The sequence below is a fragment of the Pan paniscus genome, chromosome 7 (assembly GCF_029289425.2).
Source record: "Pan paniscus chromosome 7, NHGRI_mPanPan1-v2.0_pri, whole genome shotgun sequence".
Lineage (NCBI taxonomy): Eukaryota > Metazoa > Chordata > Mammalia > Primates > Hominidae > Pan > Pan paniscus.
Window position 1 is genome coordinate 156,569,074 of NC_073256.2, and position 5,706 is coordinate 156,574,779.

Genomic DNA, 5,706 nt, shown 5'->3' on the forward strand with positions numbered 1-5,706 from the left:
TTCTCAGTCCTTTCCCCCAAAGGATTCTATGGTCATTTTATGAATAACTGGGCAATGGGAAGGAGCATTTATTTATAGAGGTTTTGGATCTAGATCTGAGCTGGCACAGTTCTAGGGGTCACAAAGCCCTCGCAGAGAAAATAAGGCATTATGAAGGTAAGATGACAAATAGAGTTCTGACCCAGCTCTGATAAGTAATAGATTCAAACGGTCCAACAGTCTTCTTAGTCATTTCCCCAGTTTCCAAATGCGTAATCAAAATGGACGTAGTTAGCAGCTGACACAATGCTCAAACTAGTTCTGACTAATAGAGAAGTAATTAAACTAGAAAAAGCCCAATAGAGTATACAAAAATGACATTCCCTTTAGCCAGCATGGTCATAATCAAGTCTCCTTGTGCAATGGAAGAAATTAGCATGCGTGTAGGGAGTTGCTGGGCCCATTATACCTCTGGTTAATTCCCCAGACTGGCCTGTAAAAAGACAAAGTGAATCACCATATTTGTAAGGATGGACTTTCTCAAAGTAAATGCTCTTGGGCTACTGAGGTCTAAATCAGCTGGAAGTGCCTGGGAGTTTACATCTCCCCGGAGTGACCATTGCCAATGACAGACATGTGCTAGAAGTTGAAAACCCATGTCACATTCTCCTGGACCATTTTACTTTGGCCATTGTGGATATTCATCTTCATGCAAGCGGGACCTGAAAACACCATTGCCCTAACTGCATATGGCACATCTCAAGTTTTCACACTGGGGCCTCTCTTTTCTCAGAGTGGGAAAGGGAAGGGTCCAATACACATCGATGAACTCACTCCCTTGTGAGTAAGACAGCGTTTTATCAGTTACATTTCAGAGATGAGGAAACTGGGTGCAGGAAAGCTAAACTAAGTAACTCACTCAAAGTCACCGTGCTGGTGAATGTTGAGGTCAGAGTTGTTTTCTGAAATTATTTTCTTCCTCTTCTCTAGGGGGCATATTTTCATAGTGATCAGTTAGCTATGGAGGAAGTATCTTGACACAATACAAAACTGTGCAGCCCAATAGTTGAATGTGTGCTTTCCCACTTCATTCATATGGAGACAATTGAACCTATCCCCTTATCTGTAAAATCATCCCTGGGTAGCTCTGGGTAAGTCATCCCAAACTTCTGAGTCTGTCTATTCTCCTTTAAAATGAGGGAGACCTGAATAGCTTAGCTGTAAAGTATGTTGTTTTTCTATATTTTGTAACCTCTAAGATATTTTTTCATTTTCAAAAGGAATTAACAGGAACATTTCTACCCTTAATACTATTCCAGGAAAATAAGTTCCATCTATTTCACATTTTCGTCTGTCCATTATTTACGATATATTCATTTGTTTTCTAAATAGCAAGGCAAGATGAAAGTCAAATGAGAGAAAGTGGTTAAGGAGTGTATTTAAACACACATGCACATATACACAAACATACACATAACAGTAACAAGAAATTTGAAATTGCCTTATGACTTCAAGTGAAACCTATTTTTGGATTTACCACCACATTCCCCTGTTCATGAATAGGTGGAAAACATGAAGATCCCAACACAAGTTTGCAGGCATATCATGCATTAGTCTTCAGGTTTAAAAGCTGTTTTTAAAATAGTACCATAAAATGCAGCATTTAAAATACCTACAAAGAGAAAGAATAATTATTCCTCTGGAGGCGAAATGGGAGGGAATTTGGAAGGATGTTTAACAGCTTCCAGTCCTCATTACTAAGCTGAGATTTTTCAGCACATACAGACTACTTATTTATAATGTACACCCTGTCTGCTTCCAGAAAGAGTCGGAACAGCCTTTTCCCTTATCCTGCATTTTGAGCATATGCTGGTAACTAGTTTGGGCTTGACACTTACCTTCACCTGAACTCTGCAGCAAGCCACTCTGAGCACATGTGATGTTGCCCTGGTCTCACTCATCTTCGCTGGGCACCATTCCTCTTGCTCACTTGCATCTTCTAAACTACCTTCTAGGCCCAGGGCACTGAGTCTTTCCTAAAGTGCCTGCCTATGACTCTGGATGAAAGGAACGCGCTTGTGCTCAAACACAGGTCTGCCTCATTACCCACTCATTATATTGGACACACTATTGTGCCTTCTTATCCCTCACCCCATGTTATCCTGAAGATCGAGTCTGCTTAGGAATTCCAGAATACTTAGAAATGTCCCTTTTATTACCAGTTTTTTATTGCAAATGCATGTGAATAGTGCTTTCAAATGTGCAAATTTTACATGCAATGATGTTGAGGTTCAGAACCTTTAAATAACTAATTCATTCATCCCTTAGTAAAATAATTAAAAATATATGAACAGTGTGATGAGATGTTTTTAGTTCACTAAGAATCTGGTAGGGTTTTAGAATTACAACATTCTGATCAATCATTTTGCAAAAACTGTAGGCTGTCAGGAGGTAGAAAAGGAACTGGAGGAGGAACAGGACAGGACGAGAACGAGCTGCAATTTCCTCATTTTCATAGGATTGAAGGACAAAGTCTTGCTTGCCTCATTGCATTTTTATACAGATCAAAGGAAGTAACTCGTGAGTCAGATTTATGATTGGTAAAACTTTACAGTTAAGTTGATTATTAGCTAACAGCCATTCACGCATGTGCAATTTTCAGATGCTGGTTTTCAATTGCTAAACAATTTACTTCAGCTTTGAGTTCAGTTTCCTCATAGATCAAAGGGGGGATTATGTGCCTATCTCACAAGTAACTTATAAATACATAACTATACCATTAAACCATCGCGTTCCTAAAGTGTAGCCATAGGTTAAAAAATATACAACTATACCATTAAACCATCGAGTTTCTAAAGTGTAACCATAGGTTATAATGATGGGCATATGATTCTACGTGCTATGCACTCTAACGCCATTGGACAAACCTCTTTCAGATTGGGTTATCTATGAAGCCGACTCTTGGGTGGAGTTTAATGTGTGAAATCCTTATTAGAAACCATTCTGAGGGTTGGCACCTCTGGAAAAGAAGGAAGCAAGAACAGGTAGAGAAAGAAATCAGGAAATTACTGAGTATGTGAAAGCTTCTTAGTGCATTTCCTGACACCTAGGCAACTTAGAGTGCAGGGGCTGGGGTGGAACAAGGGAAGGGGGAAACAATATTTTTCTTTTTTTTTTATTATACTTTAAGTTCTAGGGTACATGTGCACAACGTGCAGGTTAGTTACATATGTATACATGTGCCATGTTGGTGTGCTGCACCCATTAACTCGTCATTTAATATTAGGTATATCTCCTAATGCTATCCCTCCCCACTGCCCCCACCCCACAACAGTCCCTGGTGTGTGATGTTCCCCTTCCTGTGTCCATGTGTTCTCATTGTTCAATTCCCACCTATGAGTGAGAACATGCGGTGTTTGGTTTTTCGTCCTTGCGATAGTTTTTCATGCAAATTCAGCGAACAACTGTTTGACAATTCTGACAGGCCTGTCTTCATAGAAGAAACTTAGAAAACAAAGGTCAGTAGGTATATTGGTCAATTTTTACACTGCTATAAAGATATTACCTGAGACTGGGCAATTTATAAATAAAAGAGGTTTAATTGACTCATAGTTCTGCATGGCTGGGGAGGCCTCAGGGAACTTGCAATCGTGGCGGAAGGAAAAGCGGACACCTTCACAAGGCGGCAGGAGAAACTGCCACTTTTAAACCATCAGATCTTGTGAGAACTCCCTCACTATCAAAAAAACAGCATGGGGGAACCGCCCCCATGATCGAATCACCTCCCACCAGGTCCCTCCCTCAACACATGGGGATTATAACTCAAGATATGGTTTGGCTGTGTGTCCCCAACCAAATCTTATCAGTAGGATAAAATACAACCTCCACCATGGGAACTAATGTCGGGCCCACAACTGATAATCATTGTTTCCTTCCTCCACTATTCATTCTAGACCCTCATTGCTTTCACCTGGTACCTCTGCTCATCTTGGTGGCTCACCTGGTAGAGTGACCCAAACTCTCATCCCTGGGGGATTTGAATTGGCTTGCTGCACTTGTCCATTGTATTAGTCTGTTTTCATGGTGCTGATAAAGACATAACCAAGACTGAGTAATTTATACAAGAAAAAGGGTTTAATGGACTTACAGTTCCACATGGCTGGGGAAGCCTCACAGTCATGGTGGAAGGCAAGGAAGAGCAAGTCACATCTTACATGGATGGCAGCAGGCAAAAAGAGAGCTTGTGCAAGGAAACCCCACCTTATAGAAACATCAAATCTCATGAGACTTATTCACTATCATGAGAACAGCATGGGAAAGACCTGCACCCATGATTCAATTACCTCCCACAGGGTCCCTCCCACAACATATGGAAATTCAAGATGAGATTTGAGGGGGACACAGCCAAACCATATCATCCATTTACCATCACAATTCAGTAAAGGGAGCTCCAAGAGGTAGCCAAATGGATTACTCAGGCGCTAACAATATTTCTGCCTGCTGCCTTTGCATTGCAGCAACCCTATCTCCTCCTAATCATGATCAAGACTTCTACTACAATGGTCACTTTTTTTGCTTTCTTGTCCCTGGACATAAGCAGCCTGCAGTTCCCAGATGGAAGCTATGGCTTATAGTTCAGCAGAATACTTGCTATACCTGTTAGTGAAATTACTTTCCACTGGGGATCAGAACATCTAATCCTGCAAAGCCCAGAGTTATAGGGTCAGGAGACAAATTTTCCAAGTGGGTCACTTGGAGTTGTGTGAGGCCCTGCTGGCATCTGCCTCTTTATTTCAGGACCTATATATTTTTTCCTAATGGGAAGATGGCACCATAATGTCTGTGATTCAATATACCTCCTGCATTCTGGAGGCTGGTGCTGAATTTTCTTAAAATACTGCCTCTCAGCTAAGGCTTTGGCTGTGCCTGCAGTTTGCTGGTGATCATAAGATATATATGTCATATAACATACTGTTATAACAGTGTATAACATAACAGTCATAACTTGGTGGTCATAAGATAATAGTTTGTTATATGACTTGTATATCTTATGATCACAACTCCTCATGTTACATAAAATGGGTACCCTGATCTAATGAGATATATTATGTGGGACCACAAGCCAGGGGATCAAATATTCAATAAGGCCTTGGGTAGGAATTCTGGCTAAAACACATAGGAAAAGCAAACCCATACCCAGAATATGTCTTCCATCAGAATAGGTAACTGTCTTTTTTATCATGGAAGGATCCTGGTATACTCAATTTAGCTGCAAGTTGATCTCCTTGAGTAAATCACCCACTTCAGGGGCTATGTTTTGGTCTCTGTAGGGCAGTCGAGGTTCAGAATAATCTTGGTAAATGAGAGACCAGGCTATTTGCCCCATCTGTATAACTTCCTTCCTGTCACCATGGTTGTTGGATTCATGTGTTGAAGAGTGTCAACAATTAGGTAACCAATGTGAGCCTAGCTTATATCAACTGGGCAAGTTGTTTGGTCTAATTAGTTGTTTAGCACCTTATCTGTAAAGTATAATCTCTGGTTGAGGTAGCAGATGATACCAAGTATTTGAGGCCACTCTTGCATAGCTATAAAGGAATATCTGAGACTATGTAATTTATAAAGAAAAGAGGTTTAATTGATTCTGAAGGCTGTACAGAGAACATGGCACCAGTGTCTCCTTGGTTTCATTGGAGGCCTCAGGGAGCTTTTACACGTGGCAGAATG